Source organism: Pongo abelii, chromosome 5 (genome assembly GCF_028885655.2).
Source record: "Pongo abelii isolate AG06213 chromosome 5, NHGRI_mPonAbe1-v2.0_pri, whole genome shotgun sequence".
In the NCBI taxonomy this organism is placed as follows: Eukaryota; Metazoa; Chordata; class Mammalia; order Primates; family Hominidae; genus Pongo; species Pongo abelii.
Window position 1 is genome coordinate 159,051,167 of NC_071990.2, and position 21,853 is coordinate 159,073,019.

At 40.1% G+C, this 21,853-nt stretch overlaps 1 pseudogene; it reads right to left on the bottom strand.

Moving 5' to 3' along the window:
- Positions 1-13,375: 13,375 nt before the first annotated feature.
- LOC100452956 (very-long-chain 3-oxoacyl-CoA reductase-like) lies at positions 13,376-17,005 on the bottom strand (annotated as a pseudogene).
- Positions 17,006-21,853: the final 4,848 nt, after the last annotated feature.

The following is a 21,853-nucleotide window of genomic DNA, read 5'->3' on the forward strand; positions in this document are numbered from 1 at the left end:
ATAATTTAAAAATCAATCTGTCAATTTCCAATTTGTCAGTGAACTACAGCCATTTTTTTTATTGGCATTGAATCCACTAAAGTGGATTCAATGAATTTTTATTGGCATTAAATTGACACTAAAGTGGATTCAATGCAATTTTTTTATTGCATTGAATCCATTGAATCCACTGATGGATCTGAGTAGAATTAACCCTTAAAATATTGAGTCTTCTAATTGATGAACATGGTATATTTTTTCATTTATTTAGATCTTTTCAAATATTTTCAGGATATTTTGTAGTGTTCAGTATGGAGACTTTACCCATCTTCTGTTCAATTTATTCCTATCTATTTGATGATTTTTGCTTTTATTATAAATGGTATGATGTTTTAAATTTCATTTTCTATTTTTTTCTAACATATAGAAATACAATGTGAACCTCAGAATTGTCTTATTGTTGCACCTTTGAGGATAATATTTTTTCTCTTTTATTCTTAAGATTTTATTTCCTTTAACTTTAGTTTTCAGCAGTCTTACAATGATATATCTATGCATGATTTACTTTTGTATTTATCTTGGTTAGAGATTTTTGAATATAAATACAGCTCAGAGGCACAAATACAAAATGCAAGAAGGAGAAATACAGCTTCTCGAATTTGTGGCTTGATGTCTTTTGTCAGTTTTGGGAAATAGTTTCTGCCTGATTCTCTCTCCTCTCTAGGAATTTTAATTGCACATATATTAGAACTTTCCACCACGTTTCATGTACCTCTTTTCTCTATTTTTGAATCCTTTCTCTCTGAGCTTCGATTCGGATTTTTTTGAACTGAACTATCTTCCAGTTTGCTAACTTTCTATTCTGCTTTTAGTTATCATCGAGTTCAGGTTTAGAGCTATCAATCCAGTTACTATATTGTTCAGCTATAGAATTCCCATTTAATTTTTAAAATAGATACCAGTTCTCAATAAAATCCTCCATATTTTAACCTATTTTATGACTTTTCCATAAGTTATTTTAAAGTCTGAGTCTGATAAACTTAATATCTGGATCAAATGTGTTTCTCTTTCCATTGTCTTGTTTTTTTTTTCCTCTCTCCGTTAAATTTTGGTCTTTGGTCATATTTTCTGGTGTGCCTGGTAATTACGGATTAAATGCTGGACATTATGTATAAAAATTATAGAAGGTCTAAATGATGATTTCCTTCCTACAGAGAGCATTCGGTTTTATCTGGGCAGCAGATCACCTTGATCAAGTCAGAAATTGAGCTGATTGGAGCCGAGTTTCGGGTTTTGTAAGGGCTATTTTTTTCTCTTATTTGCCCTTACTCCTCAGATGTGGCCCTTTAGGGGTTCTCAATTAAAGGCCTGAAGTGCCTACCAGGAATTCTCTTTTTTGGAAGGTCCTGAACTCTGAGTTTTGTCTTCCTAGGACCATGAGACTACTAAAATCTCTGGTTAACAAGCTGTTTGTTGGGTGGTCTCTTGGTTTCTTGCTTCTTGGACTGTGCACGTTTAGTTTAGAAATAGGGCAATTCCTTCAGGAAACATTACACGAAGAATGTAGGGCTCACTTCTCTAGAACGCTGGTTCCTCATATCCTTTAAGTTTCACAGTCATGAATTCTACTTTTCTCCCCAGCCCAGTAAGACTCTTGCAACACAAGGTATTATTAATTTATTTGGTCTCTATTCTGCTGAAAATTATCTATACCAAATAGCAGTGGCTCACCTCAATGCATTTTATTTCTCTCCAGTATCTTGGCCCTTTAAATCCTGGTGGCTTTGTTACTCTCTGTTGTTTAGAGCTGTTTTTCTTAGGGGGACTGCTTTATCCTGCCCTTATGGGTTTTTTTTTTTTAATTTTTTGAGAGAGGATCTCACTTTGTTGCCCAGGGTAGAGTGCAGTGGCATGATCTTGGCTCACTGAGACCTCCACCTCCTGGGCTCAAGCCATCCTCCCACTATTCAGCCTCCCGAGTAGCAGGGACTACAGGTGCACACTCACGATGCCCAGCTAATTTTTGTATTTTTAGTAGGGATGGGGTTTCACCATGTTGCCCAGACTGGTCTTCAACTCCTAAGCTCAAGCAATCCTCCCACCTCGGCCACCCAAAGGGTTGGGGTTACAGGCAGGAGCCACCATGCCTGGCCCTCATGGTCATTTTTTGTGGGAGAGTTAGTCCAATACAAGCTATCCTTTCATAGGTGGAAGTAGAAGTTTCCCATTTCTTAAGTTTTAGGGAAAAATAATATGTTGTCAGAAGTCTGCATTATGTGAAGGGAATATTCTTTCTCTCCTGTGCAAGTACGGAAGGCGTCCTGTGATGCTTGTGTCTTCCCAGCCTCATTGCTTTATTTGACATTTGCCTTTAAGCAGATTTGAAGACTTCTAACAATTTGGTCACAGATTCTGTAATTTTCCATCAGTCCCTGAGGACCTGAAGTTCCTCAACTGATCTCTGGGGAACAGAATGATTTTCCTTGGCTGCTTAGAGGCCGAGAGTGTGGCTATGGCAGCAGCAGATGCTGCTCCAAGAGTGGGCAGGGGTTAGCCTTGAAGAATCCACTAGGATAAAATATGGGTTTGTGTCATCCAAAGCTCAATGAGGAAAACTGGCTAAAATAAATAATTCCCTCTTAAGATATGGCTGTTGACATGCCCAGGGAAATGGTTTCCATAGGAAACAACAATAAAAATAGCACTATTTTTAAACTGGGAAGGAATGGCACTTAGGTATCCAGATTTTAAAATAATATTGAATAACAGGAAATGTTGAAAGATTCAGCTATTTTGGTTTGACAGCATCTCTTTTTGCATTCCTCCTATTCTGGAGAAATGGAGAAGAGATAGTTCTTCATGTCCTCCATATACTTGAAAGAAATGTCAAAATGTCTTTAACCTTTTCTACAGGACAAAAATGGAAAATTCTGGCACTGCAATCAGATGTTTCCATTTTTTGTCTATTGAGAGCTTTTCTTCAGTTGTTGAGAATTCTTTCAGTACACTTAGTTATCAACCAGCTACCATGAGTTTTTTTGTTTGTTTGTTTGTTTGTTTTTGAGATAGAGTCTTGCTCTGTTGCCCAGGCTGGAGTGCAGTGGCTCAATCTCGGCTCACGGCAATTTCCACCTCTTGGGTTCAAGCGGTTCTCCTGCCTCAGCCTCCCGAGTAGCTGGGACTACAGACACACACCACCATGCCCGGCTAATTTTTGTATTTTTAGTAGAGATGGGGTTTAGCCATGTTGGCCAGGCGGGTCTCAAACTCCTGACGTCAGGTGATCTGTCCATCTCGGCCTCCCAAAGTGCTGAGATTACAGGCGTGAGCCACCGCACCCGACCTACCATGAGCTTTTAAGAAATAATTTGGCTTTGATAAGAATAAATGACTCCAATTTTTCCCAATATATTTGACTTGTTTGCTACTGGTATCCAGAAAGTTCTCCTTGCTTAATGAATCTTTATAAAAACATGTCTCCTCCCTTCTGATGATGGAATCATTCAGATTATGGAAATACAGACATTTACTTATGAGCCATGTGAAAAGTGTTTTTAACATTTTAAAAACTAATTTATTTTAAGAATTACTTTCTGCTTCTGGTGGAGCAACTCAGCCCACTGGAGGGAGAGTTAGAGGAAGCAGGGCCAGCTGTGGGTGCGGGGAGTGCTGGAGAAAGCCAGGTCCGAGGGGGCTTCCCACGGATGCTCAGACAAATCAGGGCCTGGACTGCCCGCTTACAGATCTGAAGTTGAACCCTCAATCCCTCAGTTCTCAACCTTAAAGAGACAAAGAGTTTTAGAATTTTATTTAATACACGACAATTAAAGGTAAATTCAAATAACACCTCCATCACAGGACAGAGCTGTGTTCAGAAATGCCTCCAAGGTAAATTCTGATTGCCTAAGACCATGCCTTTGATGCCTCTGCTAGAAGTTGGTCCACATGGCATTCAGAAACAACTGTGCAAGGGAGAGTGGCTATTGTCCTTCAATGAAGTCCCTATAGCCAGGTTCTCCACGCCAGAGCTGTCGAGCGATTGAAGCCTGCTTTGAAACCTGGGGATGTCCCCTGCTCTGTCTACTGTTGTTAAGAAATTTCCATATCCCGAAGGAAATAAAAGACGTCAGGAGTAAAAAGATGGTGGTTCTACTGATGTACCTAGTGATGTATTAGTATTTAGGGACATCTTGAAAAGAGCTGAGGTAACATAAAGAAAGGTAGACAAAATAGATATTGGGCCTGGTGCGGTGGCTCATGCCTGTAATCTCAGCACTGTGGGAGGCCGAGGTGGGAGGACAGCTTAAGCCCAGGAGTTCAAGACCAGCCTGAGCAGCACAGGGAGACCCTGTCTCCACAAATAATTTAAACATTAGCTGGGCATGGTGGTGTGCACCTGTGGTCCCAGCTACTCAGGAGGTTGAGGTGGGAGGATCATCTGAGCCCTGGAGGTAGAGGCTGCAGTGAGCAGTGATTGGGCCACCACACTCTAGCCTGGGTAACAGAGCGAGACTCAGACTCAAAAAAAAAAAAAAAAAAAAAAAGGGAAAGAAATAAATAGACATTGTTCTGATCTTATGGTAAAAGGAATTCCCAACCTTCGAAGTGAAATTTTAAAACCACCTCCTTTTAGAAATCTTCTGGTTGCCCCAGCCAGGAATGAATGCCTGGCTCCTCTAACTCAGCATTTACATGCTGCTCTTAGGCAGTGTTAACTCCATATGGGTCTAATTTGTATTTCCAGTGTGAAAGTTCCTCAATGGGAGTTATTATGTCTACAGTTACTTTGTGCCCTCTGCAGTACCCAGGAAATTACTTTAAAGCAAGTATCTGTGTGATCTCAAGGAAATCACATAACTTCTAAAAATTTTTGCTCATTTATAAAAAGAGGATAATGATAGTACCTACTTAATTGGGATTATGTAAAGATTAAATAACTCAAGTAAACTGTGAAGTATGCTGCTTAGCACATGATACTCAAATAAATATTGTGCATGGGTAAATTTTTATATATACATACACATACACATAACATATATACTTCTATCTATTGATCTATACACATCTATATATATAAATATTGATGCTGGCCAGGCGTGTGTGGTGGCTCACGCCTGTAATCCCAGCACTTTGGGAGGCCGAGGGGGGTGGATCACTTGAGGCCAGGAGTTCGAGACATGCCGTCTCCACTAGAAAAAAAAAAATACAAAAATTAGCTGGGCATGGTGGCACGTGCCTGTAATCCCAGCTACTTGGGAAGCTGAGGCAGGAAATTGCTTGAACCTGGAAGACAGAGGTTGCAGTGAACTGAGGTCATGCCACTGCACTCCAGCCTAGGCAACAGAGCAAGACTCCATCACACACACACACACACACACACACACACACTGATGCTATGCCATCCCAGGGCTCCCTGGCTAAGATGAAGGAAGAGCAAGCAGCGCCTGGCACACTTTCTAAACACATACCCTCCCCCTCCCTCTCAATCTTTGCAGTATTTAGTTTTTACTGTGTCCTCATCCTAAGGGAACCTGGCTAAGTGGTAGAGAAACTAGATGAGAGAGCATTTTCCCTAGTAGCCAAATGAATTTATAAATGCTTTCTTGTCACATTATGGAAACTTTCTAACAGCAAATTGTGCTGGTTGCTGCTGTCCATTTGTTGTTATGTAGAAGCTGCTAAGTGATTTCACCACCAAGGCCGCAGGTTTACAGAAACGTCTTTCCCACTCAGCAAAGACTACGGGCGACTTGACACACTACACTAGAATGAGTCCCAGCACATCTTCAGTACAGTGCAGTGGAGCAGCTTGGTACCCATTGCCAGGGTACCACTCTCTCAATAGGGTTTCTAGGGTAACTGTCATCTCAACATCCTCGAGTTTGTATTCTGGCTATTCCTAGTACGAAGATGACAATCTGCTTCAATGCCTGAAGGTCTCTAATTCTATTCACTATTTATGGCTTTCCTGCCCTCCTTCCTCATGCCCCATTCTTTCCGAAAACCCTTGCACACTGGCCTCCCTACTAATTGACCACTCTCTTGGAGGAAGCACGCCCTCACAGTCTCCAAAAGCAGCACTCTCCTGCCAGACCTCCACGCAGCCAATCTCCTCTCTGGAGTGTTTAAACTGTTCAGCGTCTTTCCTTTTGAAACCCTGTCCTTTATTGGCTACTTGGGAATTATACTCTGGATTTTTCTCCTCTCTGACTAATATGTCTTTGTTGCTGTCATCCCTTCCCACCTTTTGTCCCTCAAATGTCAGCATTCCCCAAGGTTCTGCCCTGAGCTACATTTTTTCTTTGCTCTATATATTTATTCCCACTAGAATCAATCCACTCACATGCTTATTACAATAATGGGCCAATGCAGACAAGTTTAATGAAAAAAGTAAAAAATGTCACACAAAATTCTAGACATAAACATTGTCATCTATCTATCTATATTTATGCATATAGTTGCATTTCATAAAAACCAGATCATTCTATGTTTGGTAACCTGATTTCTAAAAATTCAATAATCACTTGAGGTGGGGAGTTTGAGGCCAGCCTGGCCAACATGGTGAAACCCCGTCTGCACTAAAAATACAAAAATTAGCCAGGCGTGGTGGTGCACACCTGTAATCCAAGCTACTCAGGAGGCTGAGGCAGGAGAATCACCTGAACCTAGGAGGCAGAGGTTGCAGTGAGCTGAGATTGCGCCACTACACTCCAGCCTGGGTGACGGGGTGAGAATATGACTCAAAAAAAAAAAAAAAAAAAGAGAAAAGAAAAAATTCAATAATATGGTTTGAATATATGTATATGTCAATACAGGATTATCATCATTTTAGGTGTACCATATTGTATTTGTTTTCTAGGGCTGCCATAACAAAGTACAGCAGCCTGGGTGGCTGAAGACAGCGGTCCCCAACCTTTTTGACACAGGGACCAGTTTTGTGGAAGACCATTTTTCCACAGACCAGGGTGGAGGTGGGGGGAGATGGTTTTGGGATGATTCAAGCCCATTACATTTATTGTGTACTTTATTTCTATTATTATTACATTGTTATATATAAGGAAATAATTATACAACCCACCATAATGTAGAATCAATGTGAGCCCTGAGCTTGTTTTTCTGCAACTAGATGGTCCCATGTGGGGGTGATGGGAGACAGTGACAGGTCATCAGGCATTGGATTATCATAAGGGTCCACAACCTAGATCCCTTACATGTGCAATTCACAATAGGGTTTGCACTCCTATGAGAATCTAATGCTGCTGCTGATCTGACAGGAGGTGAAGCTCAGGCAGGAATGACAGCGATGGGGAGGGCTGTAAATACAGATGAAGCTTTGCTTGCTTGCCCACTACTCACCTCCTGCTATGTGGCCCAGTTCCTAACAGGCCACAGACAGGGAGTTGGAGACCCCCGGCTCAAACAACAGAAATGTATTGTCTCACAGGTCTAGAGACTAGAAGTCTGACATGAAGGTGTCAACAGGGTTAGTTTCTTCTGAGGTCTTGCTCTTGGCTTGTAGAAGGTCATCTTCTCTGTGTCTTTACATGGTCTTTCCTCTGTGTATGTCTTAAGATAATGGGTTAGGGCCCAGTCTCTTTAAAGGCCCTATCTCCAAATACAGCCACCTTCTGAGGCCCTGGGGGTAGGACTGAATACATGAATGGGGGGAACAATTCAGCTCATAGTGTGTGTGTGTTTATATATATACACACACACATGTCCTGGTCTCTAATTAGTGTGGTCCTTGTCTATATATATATTTACACACACATACACACAGGGTCTCACTCTCTCATCCAGGCTGGAGTGCAGTAGTGTGATCACAGCTCAGTGCAGCCTCGACCTCCTGGGCTCAAGTGATCCTCCCACCTCAGCCTTCCAAGTAGCTAGGACCACAGGTGCATGCCAGCACAGCCGGTTAATTTTTTTTTTTTCTTTTGTAGAGATGAAGTCTCACTCTGTTGCCCAGGCTAGTCTCAAACACCTGGGCTTAAGCAATTCTCCCATCTTGGCCTCCCAAAGAGCTGGGATTACAGGCATGAGCCACCATGCCTGGCCATAGCGCATATACACACACACACACACACACACACACACACATATGTGTATGTATATATATATGTCTCAAAAAATATGTGTATGTATACATATATATGTCTCAAAAAATATATATATACATATATATGTATATGTATATATATATATTTTTTTGAGACAGAGTCTCGCTCTGCCGCCCAGGCTGGAGTGCACTGGTGCAATCTCAGCTCACTGCAAGCTCTGCCTCCTGGGTTCATGCCATTCTCCTGCCTCAGCCTCCCAAGTAGCTGGGACTACAGGCGCCCGCCACCACGCCCGGCTAATTTTTTGTATTTTTAGTAGAGACGGGGTTTCACTGTGTTAGCCAGGATGGTCTTGATCTCCTGACCTCATGATCCACCCGCCTTGGGCCTCCCAAAGTGCTGGGATTACAGGCGTGAGCCACCGTGCCCAGCCCACAGCACATATATTTTTAAAAGGAATTCATTCGTGGTCATTTAAGCCATGTTTTCAAGTATTTAAATAATACCATGATAGTTATCTTTTATCCTTAGTTTTGGAATTTTCTTGTCATCCCTTTGGTTGATGAGTTGAATTTCACGACTGGTCTAGACCAAATGCCGACTTCCCCTGTGAAACTGACCACAGGCAACCATTCCTTAACCTGTGACCCTGTGCTCTGCTGCGTGCTCCATCATCGTGGTAATTATTCTACTCTGCCCTGTAGGGGAGTCCTTAGTTACGTTACATTTTTGTCAATACACTTAATGTCAAAGACTGGTTCTTATTCGTCCCTGCACCATCCCAGCCTAGAGCACATTTGTGGGACTCTGTGGATAGATGGAATTCACCAAAGTTACCCTAATTCCCCTCAGGTGCTCAACACTTTCAAGGTTCAAACCTTATATTTTTCTCATCATTTAGGCTCCCTTTGTCTCCTTTTCTTCTTGGTTCTTTCTTTCCATACTCTTTTTATTTTTTATCCTAAAGAGATTTTTCAAAGCTTTGCCTCAAACTCACTGAACATCTGTGTTAACCTAGATAGCTAGATTTGTGGCACTGTTAAGACACCTAAGTTAAGAAATGGAATTTTATTATGCACTTTCCCTTTTGCCAGGAGGATAATAAATATTTAGTGAAGAGCTGATTGAGATCAAGTAACATGGTAAGTTTTTCTTGTGGTGATGAATTTACGCGTGGACAGAACCATCATAGGGGCCTGAAAATATTCACCTAGTGTAACTTAGTGCTTCACCCTGTTTGCACCTTTCCAGTGAATTAGACGTGCATTTCACCTTTTCCAGGTGTTCCTGCTAACCTGTGCTTGGCAGCTCCTATGTTTTGCCTAAACCTCAATGATCAACACTGCTAATAAACTGCTGTTCTACGTCTCAGTAGATGTGGATGCCGACCTCCCTCAGCAACAGAGGACGAGGGCTGCACTAATTAGAGACCAGGACATGTTCAAAGGAAATGCCCTTAAATTTGGTGATTTGCGGAAGATAGATTTTTATCCAAGGAAACATTTGTTTGGAAATGCTTTCAGTTATTTCTAAACAAATTGGTTTAGAAATAACCAAAATTAAGAAGTAATCTTATTACTGGCTGGATGCAGCAGCTCATACCTGTAATCCTAGCACTTTGGGAGACTGAGGCAAGTGAATTGCCTGAGGTCAGGAGTTCGAGACCAGCCTGGCCAACATGGTGAAACCCCCATCTCTACTAAAAATAGAAAAATTAGCCGGGCGTGGTGGTGCACACCTGTAGTCCCAGCTACTCAGGAGGTTGAGGCAGGAGAATTGCTTGAACCCGAGAGGCGGAGATTACAGTGAGCCAAGATCGCGCCACTGCAATCCAGCCTGGGAGACAGAGACTCCGTCTTAAAAAACAAACAAAAAAAGCAATCTTATCACTTTTGAAATTAAAAAGTAATCTTATTCATCAAAAAAATTAGGAAATACTGGCCAGGCACAGTGGCTTAAGCCTGTAATTCCAGCAATTTGGGAGGCTGACATGGAAGGATAGCTTGAGGCCAGGAGTTGGAGATCAGCCTGGGCAACATAGCAAGACCCCTGTCTCTACAAAAAGTAACAAAATTAGCCAGCTGTGGTGGTGCACACCTGAAGTCCCATCAACTCAGGAGGCTGAAGTGGGAGAATCACTTGAGCCTAGGAGTTTGAGGCTGCTGTGAGCTATGATCTTGCTACTACATTCCAGCCTCAGGGACAGAGTGAAACCCTGTCTCTAAAAATAAAATATTTGAAAATATTATAGGAATAAAAAAACCCTTTTAGATAATAATAAAATATAATACTCTCCCCTGTACCCACATATAACACAAGAAGTAAAACATTATACATTCAATTTAAACTCCTTATTCTTTCTTTCCTCCTTTCTTCCCTTGCAGATATAACAAATCTCCTGAATTTTGTGTTCAGCATCCCTTTTGATTTTTTCTGAATTTTAGAATACATGTATTTAACTATAAACAATGTATCCTGCTGTAATGTATATGATATCTTTCATAGAAAAGATATCATAATATATGGAAACTCCAGCAAACTTCTCTTTCCATTCAACATCATTTTTTCTGAAATCCATTTATTCTTACATTTCTAATTATTTCATTTCACTCTCATATAATATTCTATTTTATGAATAGTCCACAATTTCTTTATCTAGTCTCCTACTAATGGATATATAGGTTGTTTTTAGTTTTAATTTTTTTTTTACTATTAAAAACAGTGCTTTAATGAAAGTTCTTGGATATATCTTCTTCTGCACAGTACTAATTGCCTAGATGGAGGTATTGGATGAGAGTTCTGTTGTTTCACCTCCTCATCAGCATTTGGTGTTGTTTCCACTGTGGTTTCTTCATTATCATTGCTTACTACCGAAAGTTGTGCACAATAAGAATTGTCTTAGTCGGTTCAGGCTGCTGTAACAAACCACCATATACTGGGCAGCTTAAATAGCAGACATTTATTATTTCTTATAGTTCTGGAGGCTGGAAGTCCAAGATCAAGGTGATTATGATAAATATGCATATTTTTAGTGGTTATTTTAGTGGCTATTTCCAGAACAGTCACTTAAAAATAAGGCAAAGAAGTACAGCTAAAAAGCCAGTAGAGAAATTAAAATTTTTGATAAAAATTTTTGATTAAACTAAAAGAAGGCAGGAAAGGAGTTACAAAGAATCAAAATATAGGATCAGTTATATAGTTATACAGTTTGGTCTTATATTTTAATTCTTTATAACTCTTTGTAACTTATTTAATGGTAGGCCTAAATCTAATCATATCAATAATTACATCAAATGTAAAGGTACTAAGCACGCTCATTAAAAACAGATTGTCAGACTAGATTTATTAAAAATCAAGACCTAACTACATGCTGTTTAAAAGGGTTACCCTGTGTAAAGTATCAGAGGGAATGAAATCAAATAATGGAAAAAGATATACTATGTAAACAGTACATATAAAAAATCTGAGATGGCTACATTAATGCCAGATAAAAGAGACTTCAACACAAGGAAGAGAAACAAGTTTTAGTAAGTGTAAAAGAATGGGCCAGGCAGTGGTGCTATGATTGTAATCCCAGCACTTGGGAGGCTAAAGCAGGAGGATCGCTTGAGGCCAGGCATTTGAGACCAGTTTGGGTAACATAATGAGACCTTATGTCTACAAAAAAAAAAAAAAAAAAAAAATTAGCCAAGCATGGTGGTGCATGCCTGTAGTCCCAGCTATTCTGAAGGTAGAGGCAGGAGGATCTCGAGCCCAGGAATTCAAGGCTGCAGTGATCATGTCACTGCACTTCAGTCTGGGTAATAGAGTGTCAAGGCTGCTGTGATCATGTCACTGCACTTCAGTCTGGGTAATAGAGTGAGACCCTGTCTCAAAAATAAATAGATAACTAAACTAAACTAAATAATAAACAAAACGATTAAAATCTTACAGATTTTCTGACCACAAAATAATTAAGTTAGAAATGAATAGCTGTATGTAGAAATTAAATAACTTACTCTTTTTTCCATAAAGCTATATTTATTCCATTTAAATGACAACCTTTATTCTGAGATTATATTCTTCCTAATTTTAGGGGCTCAAATATATTTTCTTTTACATAATGATGCTGATAGCAGGTGGTTATTTGTTTTGTTTGTTTTTATGTCCTTAGCTGGCAAAATTAAAAGCCGGAAACTGAGGCCCCAATTTTTTTTTTTAATACAAATCTACCGATGCTTAAAACTCAGAGCTTAGGAACCACAGATTTGGTAAAGGCCAATCTTCTTGTTGCATATTTCACAATATTGAATTCTTTCTTGGTGAGTTCCCCATACAAGTTATGAAGCAGGATAAAAGTCAGTCTTATATTAAGTCAGTGTAAATATGGCCTTAATTTCAATCACCAAAGAAATGTATTTTTGTTGTACACCATGGTTACAGCATGTTTTATTAAAACTAATTATACTAGTACCTACCAATAGAGTATCAATTTAAAAGTTATAATGCCACTTCTATGATGTCATTACTTCTATAGGACTAGCCTGTGTCACACGTGTGAGCAATATTGGTTCAATGCAGAAACAAAGAAGGCTGGGTGTCCAAGCAGGCCACTTTTCTGGGTTAGGGTTTCAGTGGTACCATAGATGGCTGCCAGTCTCAATGTACACTTTGGCCCATTTATTTTTATAAATCATACCATATAGCTTTGATATTTACATACATTTAAACTGAGAAGAAATATGCATTACAAAAAAGCACAGTTTAGTGGGTTTCATGTGTCAGAAATAACTCCATATTTCACAATTATTTTTATGTCATTAGCTACCCTTGATAAAGAACGATTCCATATAAATGTACAAACTGGAACATAATTTTATAAAACCTTAAAGAGATCTTTGTAAATCACAGTGTGTTTGCTTATAAACAAATCAAATCAATTAATCTTCATTTCTTCACAGTGTCAAAAACAACAGAGTAGCTGGACATTACTTTTTATAATCAGTTTCAGAGAAAATACAGGAATAATGATCAATCGCATTTTGGAGCAGATAAAACTGCTGAGTTTTATGTTTGGGTCTTTCATTCTGTGATTTGCTATAACAGTATTCCTTCCTATTAGCTGTTCTTGACAATATTAGTTCTATATTCATTTGAAATGAGCATTTATATTAAACTCCAAAATTACCTCTGGTAGTATCCAGAATACATGTCAGAAACCCCTAAAAGCAACTTCTGTTTTCCTCTTAATTAAGATAACATTTAGTCATGTTAATAACTATTGAAATGACAACTTCAGATTTTCAAGATGCCTTGCAGTGAGCATGCATAGGCTGGTGAATCTGGCCAAGTTATAATGCAGTTATCAATGCTTAGTTCTTCTTGGTTTTCTTCAAATAGCGATCCTGTGTAGACTTTTCATAGCCATGGTTATTTTAAAATAAATCCAAGATGGCAGGATTGAGATTATCAAGCCCATAAGAGCATGGATCAGGTATCCATTGGTTTGGGATTGCAGGCCAACTGTTTTAATTGCAGACTTCAAAATGTCTCCGAAGAGGGCTTATCCAAAGTTGGCTTTTGGATTTTAGCCAGTTTTATAGCTACAAAGTATGGCAGGACACTCTGCACAAAGATGCCCTTGCTCCTATACTCCCCATGGAGGCACTGAGAGAAGAAATCAACAAAAGTCTTGGTTGCAGAACAGATCATCAACAGTGGGACGGGGAACATGCCTCTGCCAGCTGAGAGGTTCAGATTCGCCCCTTTAGATCTTTCCATCATGCCAGGTGCACCAATTGTGTCATCTTACAAACAGAAAGAATATTAATATTTATCATTTTCTTGATCATATTGTCCAAGTCAGGAATGTCCAAAAAGTATTTGGGATCCTCATATGACATTCCCACGTTGTTCACTAACACGCCGATTTCAAGACCAGCCAAGTCTGTTTTAATTTTATCATAAATATCTTCTGAAGCAAAGTCAACAGCAATGGTTCTTGTCTCCACTTTGAATTTTTCTTTTATTTCCCTGGAAACCTGGTCGAGTTTATCCTGTAATCTGCTGATAAGGACAACCGTCATTCCATGCTTTGCTAACTCTTCTGCAGACAATTTTCCATTTCCATCAGTACTACCTGATGTGCCCATTCCCCGAGCCCTGGGCCGACCTCCGATTCGTTCCCCACTCCCCAGACCCAGAGGGCCCTGAAGAGCGAGTAGCAGATGCACAGGGCTAGGTAGGCCACGGTGCCTGCACCTACCCAGTACAGGAAGCTGGCAGCGGGGAGAGCGCTCTCTATGGCTTTCCATTAGGGCTCACTACCTTCGTGAATCTAAACCACTTACTTCTAAATAAACCATGGATAAAAGCAAAAATCATGAGAAAAAACCTAAGAAGAAAATTAGAAAATACTTTAAACTCTGATAATAAAGATACAACATATGAAAATGTGTGGGATGCAGGTAAGGTGGTCCTTAGAGGAAAATTTATAGTTTTAAATACTTGTATTCAAAAACAAAAAAGTTTAAAATTAATCTAAGTTTTTATCTTAAGAATCTAGTATAAGATGAGCAAATTAAACCCAAAGAAAATAGACGGGAAGTACTTATAAAGATAAAAGGTATAAATAAAATAGAAAACAAACAATAGCTTAAACTAACAAAGCAAAAGTTGTTTTTCTAAAAAAAATTGAAATGGATAAACCTCAGCAAGAGTGATTGAGAAAAATTGATCATTCGGACATTAAATAGATAATAACAGACTATGAACAACTTAAACTAAATAGAAAAATTTCTTGAAAAACATAGCTTACCAAAACAGACCCAAGATGAAAGAGAAAATAAGAATAGCTCTATATCTTTTAAACAAATTGAATTTTCTATCATCAACCTCTTCTCAAATAGAATTCCAGAAGCAAATGAATTGACTGGTGAACTTTACCAAACACTTAAGAAAGAAATATCAATTTTACAAAAACCATTTCAAAAACATAGATGAGGAAACAATTTCAATCCCATGTCATGAGGCAAGAGAATCTTGAAGCCAGTACCTGACAAAGACATGACAATAAAAAGAAAAAAGATGTCATTAACCAGTTACCTTCATGAACGTAAATGTAATTTTTTTCATACAATGTTAGCAATTCAAATCCAGCAATATATGAAAAGGACAATATATGTTGATCAAGTGAGGATTTTCTCAGAAACGTAAAGTTTTATTTATTTATTTTTTGAGAGAGTCTCTCTCTATCACCAGGCTGGAGTACAGTGGCATGATCTCTGCTCACTGCAACCTCCACCTCCTGGGTTCAAGCAATTCTCCTGTCTTAGCCTCCTGAGTAGCTGGGATTACAGGCACGTGCCACCATGCTTGGCTAATTTTTGTGTTTTTAGTTGAGACGGGGTTTCGCCATGTTGGCCAGGCTGGTCTCGAACACCTGAATTCAGGTGATCCACCAGCCTCGGCCTCCCGGAGTGCTGGGATTACAGGTGTGAGCCACCACACCTGGCCCTAAAGGTTTTTTTAGCATCCAATTATTAAGCAATGTAACCTATCATATTAGTAAAATAAAGGACAAAACTATGTCAATAAGTGCAGGAAGAACATATGACAAAATTCAACACCCCAACATATAAAAACTCTCAGCAAACCAGAAATAGAAGAAAATTTTCTCAACCTGATAAAGGGCATCTAGAGAGATCCGAAAGGTAACATTATACTTAATGATAAAATATCTGATGCTTTCACCCTAAGACTGGGAATATGTAAGGATGTCATCATAAATTTGTTTAATATAGTTGCTGCCTTGGCATCCATTTTTAGGCCTAACGTAAGTTGTTTACAACCAAGTCATAGCCCATCACCTTTGCCCTAGTTAAAACTCCCCCCCCGGCCCTGCCTAGTTGTTTTTGCTATAGCCTACTTGCTTTTCATCCCACTAACTCAAAACCCCATACACCCCACAGCTGCTACCACTGTAAAACCGAATCATCAATACCAGAGTCATGTAAGCAAGTTCTCCAATCTGTATTTTCATTAAACTATCCAGTCCACAAACCTAGGAGACAGTGCCCACGGACCTTAATGAAGACATAATCCCAGAAGTCCCTTCCCACCCCCGACCCGCCCACTGGATGAACTCCTCAAAGCCTCCAGACTCCCCATCGGCCTCCTGCAGGCACCCTTAACCTCTCTGGGACCTATGAGCAATACATTTCTTTGGTTTCATGCATCTTGGTTTTATTTCCTCATCATATCTCACCTGACTGATACACAGGAACCTAACTTTTCCCTCAGTTAGAGTTCTCCTAGAGAGGGGTTATCTTGCCCTACGGGCACTCTTGAGACAGGACATGGCTGTAGAGGTGGGGCTCAGACACCAAACCAGACTGAGGACTAGCTAAAAGCAGGGGACAGCCAGACGCACTGTCTCATGCCTGTAATCCCAGCACTTTGTGAGGCTGAGGTGAGTGGATCACCTGAGGTCAGGAGTTCGAGACCAGCCTGGCCAACATGGGGAAACCCTATCTCTAATAAAAATACAAAAATTAGCCTGGTGTGGTGGCGGGAGCCTGTAATCCCAGCTACTCCGGAGGCCGAGGCAGGAGAATCACTTGAACCCGGGAGGCAGAGGTTGCAGTGAGCCAAGATCGTGCCACTGCACTCCAGCCCGGGGCGATAGAGTGATACTCTATCTCATAAATAAATAAATGCATAAAAGGGGGAGCAAAATCAGCTTTCAATCAGATATGCCTGCCAGTATGCCATGTCACTTTACCGTTGTCATGGCAACATCTAGGCGTTACTGCCCCTTTTTATGGCAACGACGCAATGACCCAAAAGTTGCTGCTCCTTCCCTGGAAATTTCTGCATAGACTGCCCTTTAATCTGCATGTAATTAAAAGTGGGTATAAATATGATTGCAGACCTGCCCAGAGCTGCTGCTCTCTGCCTTTGGGGTGGCCCTGCTCTGCAGGAGCCATTGCGGAGCTGCAACACTGATGCTTCAATAAAGCTGTTTCCTTCTACCTCTGGCTGGTCCTTGAATTCTTTCCTGGGCAAAGCCAAGAACCCAGCAGGCCATGCTCCACTTTGGGGCTTGCCTGCCCTGCATCACTCTCTAGAGATCTCAGGATGAAATTAGAAAGAAACCAAAACAATAGAAACCACAACAATAGAAACACAACAGATGTCTACTATTTTACTTTCTTCATTGTTCAACATAAAAAAAGGAAGAACTGTAAAATAAGTATTTAATGATATTTGCTGGTATGCTTTTTTGTGGTGGCATGGACTAGCAGTTTGAAAACCTTTTTGTGTTCTAGGCTTGAGGATATGAGTAAATGCATTGAGGATCATGGGAGGAAGAAGCTACAGATGTGAAAAGCGGGAAGCATGGACTATAGATGCAGTTTTAAATTGGAATTACAGGTTATCAACTTGAACACACAGTGTTTTAACATTGAAGAAAGTAAACATCTATACATATGTGTGTCTATGTTTTTTTAAAGATAGAAACAGAGATGAACAAACACATATATATTTCCCACTAAAAGGAACTTACGGACCCTTGGAGAAATGACAGATTGCAGGGCTGGAAAGACAAAGTACGTGATGAGGCTGGAACATTTGACTAAATCAGATAGAAGAGAGGCAACCATTCAATGAATGTCAAATTCAATAGGGGCGGCCGGGCACTATGGCTCACACCTGTAATCCCAGCACTTTGGGAGGCCGAGGTGGGCGGATCACCTGAGGTCAGGAGCTTGAGACCAATCTGGCCACCATTGTAAAGCACTGTCTCTACTAAAAATAGAAAAATTAGCCAGGCGTGGTGGTAGGTGCCTGTAGTCCCAGCTACTCAGGAGGCTGAGGCACAAGAATCGCTTGAACCCGGGAGGCAGAGGTTGCAGTGAGCCAAGATCTCCCTACTACACTCCAGCCTGGGCGACAGAATGAGCCTCCACCTCAAAAAAAAAAAAAAAAAAGAAAAAAATTACATAGGGTTTAGCTTAAGGAGCTCATTCTAGCCACCTCTAGAATAATTTGAATATCAAAATAGCTATCAGTAAGAATAGATTATAACCCATTGAATAAAATAAGTATCTGGAAGGCCATGCTGATATAAACACACCAGTTTGTATAGCATGAATGATACATAAATGGGGAGAAGGGAAAGTGCTTCCTTGCCATAAAATGCCAAGAAAGAGAGAAGGAGAGAAGAAAAGAGGGAGGGAGAGGGAGGGGGGAAAGGGGAGAGGGAGGGAAGGAGGAAGGAAGGAAGGGAAAAAATTAGAAATTATTGGGTGAAAGTTTGATGAAGAACAAGATATTTACACAATCTCTGTCTTTGTAATTATTATTATTATTCTGAGATGGTATCTTGCTCTGTCACCCAGGCTGGAGTGCAGTGGCGTGATCACAGCTTACTGCAACCTCTGCCTCCTGGGCTCAAGCATCCTCCCCGCTAAGCCTCCTGAGTAGCTGAGTAGCACGCACCACCATGCCTGGCTAATTTTTCTATTTTTTTTTGTAGATACGAGGTTTTGCCATGTTGCCCAGGCTGGTCTCAAACTCCTGAGCTCAAGTGACCCGCCCACCTCGGCCTCCTAAAATGCTAGGATTACAGGCATGAGCTCACTGCGCCCAGCCACTATCTTTGTAACTGTTAATTACAATGGAAAAATGGAACTTTATATTGGAAAAACCTGGTGGAACCACCTTACCCTAATGATCAAAACGAACATCATTAATATTGGGACCACCAGCATCGTGTGCCTTTTGATGTGGTACTGAGAAAGACACAGCATTACTGCATTGGTCCTCCTATCAAAAATGCATAACCTGATTTCTGTCCCCAAGGCATCCAAATGAGCTAAATAAAAAGGTGGAGAAAAGTCCTAGCTTATTAGGAAAAAAAGTATATCTGTGTCATCCCAGAAAAGATGTAAGATAAAGTATAAGTTACTAAGTTATTTATGTTTCGAAATAATTTTAAACCCAGAAATGAGTCTGTATTAGAATTAAAATGTCTCTTAAGGTGAAATATTATAGGAACAACAGAAAGTTATAAAAATGGGAAGTTTTAGAAAATGTATTTGCACTCTTTATCTTACTGAATTATCTATAATCAGGAATAATTTTAATATTTTTATACACAAACTGAAATAATCCTCAGATTTTATTAATGTAAAGTTATCCAGATGTTCGTAGGAAAACAAAGACACACACATTTTTTCCCCTGAATGTAGCAATCAGGCTATTGGCCCCCTAAAGAAATCCTTGTGAGTAACTAGACACTCTCATAGATATCTCAATTACTTTCAGGAAGAAAACAATATTAAATAGTGAAAACTGCTAAGTGAGAAAAAGGAAAATCATAATACATTTAACACCTGCATATGAATTGACTATTTACAAGGCACTTTCATATATATTTTTTTAATCTCACAAACAGCCTTTGAGGTAGGTGGTTTCAGTTGTTCGTTCCAATGAGGTTTTTATTCCATAGAAATGCCAACAAGGATGCCAAGATGAAAAAATCACTTGAGGCCAGGAGTTTGAGAACAGCCTGGTCAACATAGTGAGACCCCCATCTCTACAAAAAATAATAGTAATTAGCTGGATGTGGTGGCGTGCACCTGTAGTCCCAGCTACTTCGGAGGCTGAGGTTGGAGATTGCTCAAGCCCTGGAATTTGAGGTTACAGTGAGTTATGATAATGCCACTGCACTCCAGCATGAGCAACAGAGTGAGACCATATCTCTTAAAAACACACACACAAAGGATGCCCAGAAAAGTTTGTGCTTGGATCTGGTTTCCATGTATTTGGAAAATAAATAAATGTGAAACGAATTGTTTTTTTGACTAGCTTTAGTTTAGAAATTGCAATAGACATTTCTCAAAATCCATTCTTTACAGATAAGACCAGAAACTTTTGAAATCCCACTTAGATTCTTTCTGATTAAGCAACATTGTTAGTAGAGAGAAGCATTTCTTTGTTTTGCTCATGTCCTTTGAAGAGTAAATAACTGCTGACTGTCCAGATGTAGGTGTTAGGAAAATCAGTGCTGGGCTCTGGCCTTTGGAGCCAGACCTGCAGAACTCAGAGGCTCACCCTATGGTGTTTTCCCTGCTGGGCCTGATCTTAGGATAGTAAAATTGTTTCTCATTGCTCAAGGAAGCTTCTCCTTTTACCATCATATTTACTGTTCTGTGGCACACTTTACAATTAATCAACAAAATTGTTTTGGTGACTTTGTATCTCTTCATAATTTCTGCTTCTTTAAAATGGAGTGCATCCTATATTGTTTCTCAATTTAAAAATGTCTGTATTTTGGCCTGGGCTGGAGGCACACTCTCTAGACTTCAGCAGCACCAGCAGCTGGAAACAGCATAGGTGTGATTTTTCAAAAGTGCTGTCATCATTGTGTGAGGAGCTGAGGCCCAGGAAGAGCAGGCCAGGCTGGAGCAGGTATCTTGTAGTTTTATCAGTGCAGCCCCAAGGTAGTGTCTTGGCCTCAGGGAAGCCACCACGGCCTGCGTTGGACAGCCGAAACCTGGCATACACCCTCTCCTGAATTTGATTGTGAAGAAACATCAGACAAACCCCAATCGAGAGATATTCTACAAAATAAAGGACTCCACTCTTCCAAAATGTCAAGATCAAGAAGCTCAAAGAAAGGAGGTAGGACTGTCCCATATGAAAGGAGATATAAAAGGTTTAACAACTAAGTGTGATGGACTGGATCCTGAATTGGGAAAAATTAACCATATAGGACATTATTAAGACAATTGAAAAAACTGTAATATGGGCTGCATGTATGTGTGTGTATAGGTTTGCCTATAATTATATGAGCCTGGAGAAGGCTATACAACATGTTATTAACATTGGTTACCCGAGGGAAGGGTGGGGATGGGAAATTAAGAGAAAAATACTACAATTTCTTTTTTAAAAAGCACACACGATGAAAGTAGCATGTATGATATGATTCCATTTTTGTTAAATGATATGGATAGATGTGTAAGTGTGTATGTATCCATAAAATGAATTATACAAAGATGGTCAACAAATCATTAACCATTGTTTTCCAAGGTGATGGGAATTTGAACTTTTATATTCTTCATATTTGTTTTTATTTATTTATTTATTTTTGAGACAGAGTCTCACTCTGTCACCCAGGCTGGAGTGCAGTGACGTGATCTTGACTCACTGCAAGCTCCACCTCCCAGGTTCACGCCATTCTCCTGCCTCAGCCTCCCGAGTAGCTGGGACTACAGGTGCCCGCCACCACACCTGGCTAATTTTTTCTATTTTTTGTAGAGGCGGGGTTTCACCATGTTAGCCAGAATGGTCTCGATCTCTTGACCTTGTGATCTGCCTGCCTTGGCCTCCCAAAGCGCTGGGATTACAGGTGTGAGCCACATTCTTCATTTTTGTGTAGTATAATTTTTTTTTCAATGCACAGGTATTATTTTTATAAACTTACTAAAAAGTAATATTTTTGTGTCATAAAAGCAAGAAAAAGTCACTCAGGGAACAACTATAAGAAAGTTTTGAGGCCGGGCGCGTTGGCTCATGACTGTAATCCCAGCACTTTGGGAGGCCCAGGCAGATGGATCACGAGGTCAGGAGATGTAGACCATTTTGGCTAACATGGTGAAATCCCATCTCTGTTAAAAATACAAAAAAAAAAAAAAAAAAAAAAATTGGCCGGGCGTGGTGGTGGGTGCCTGTAGTCCCAGCTACTCGGGAGGCTGAGGCAGGAGAATGGTGTGAACCCGGGAGGCGGAGCTTGCAGTGAGCCAAGATCCTCCACTGCATTCCATCCT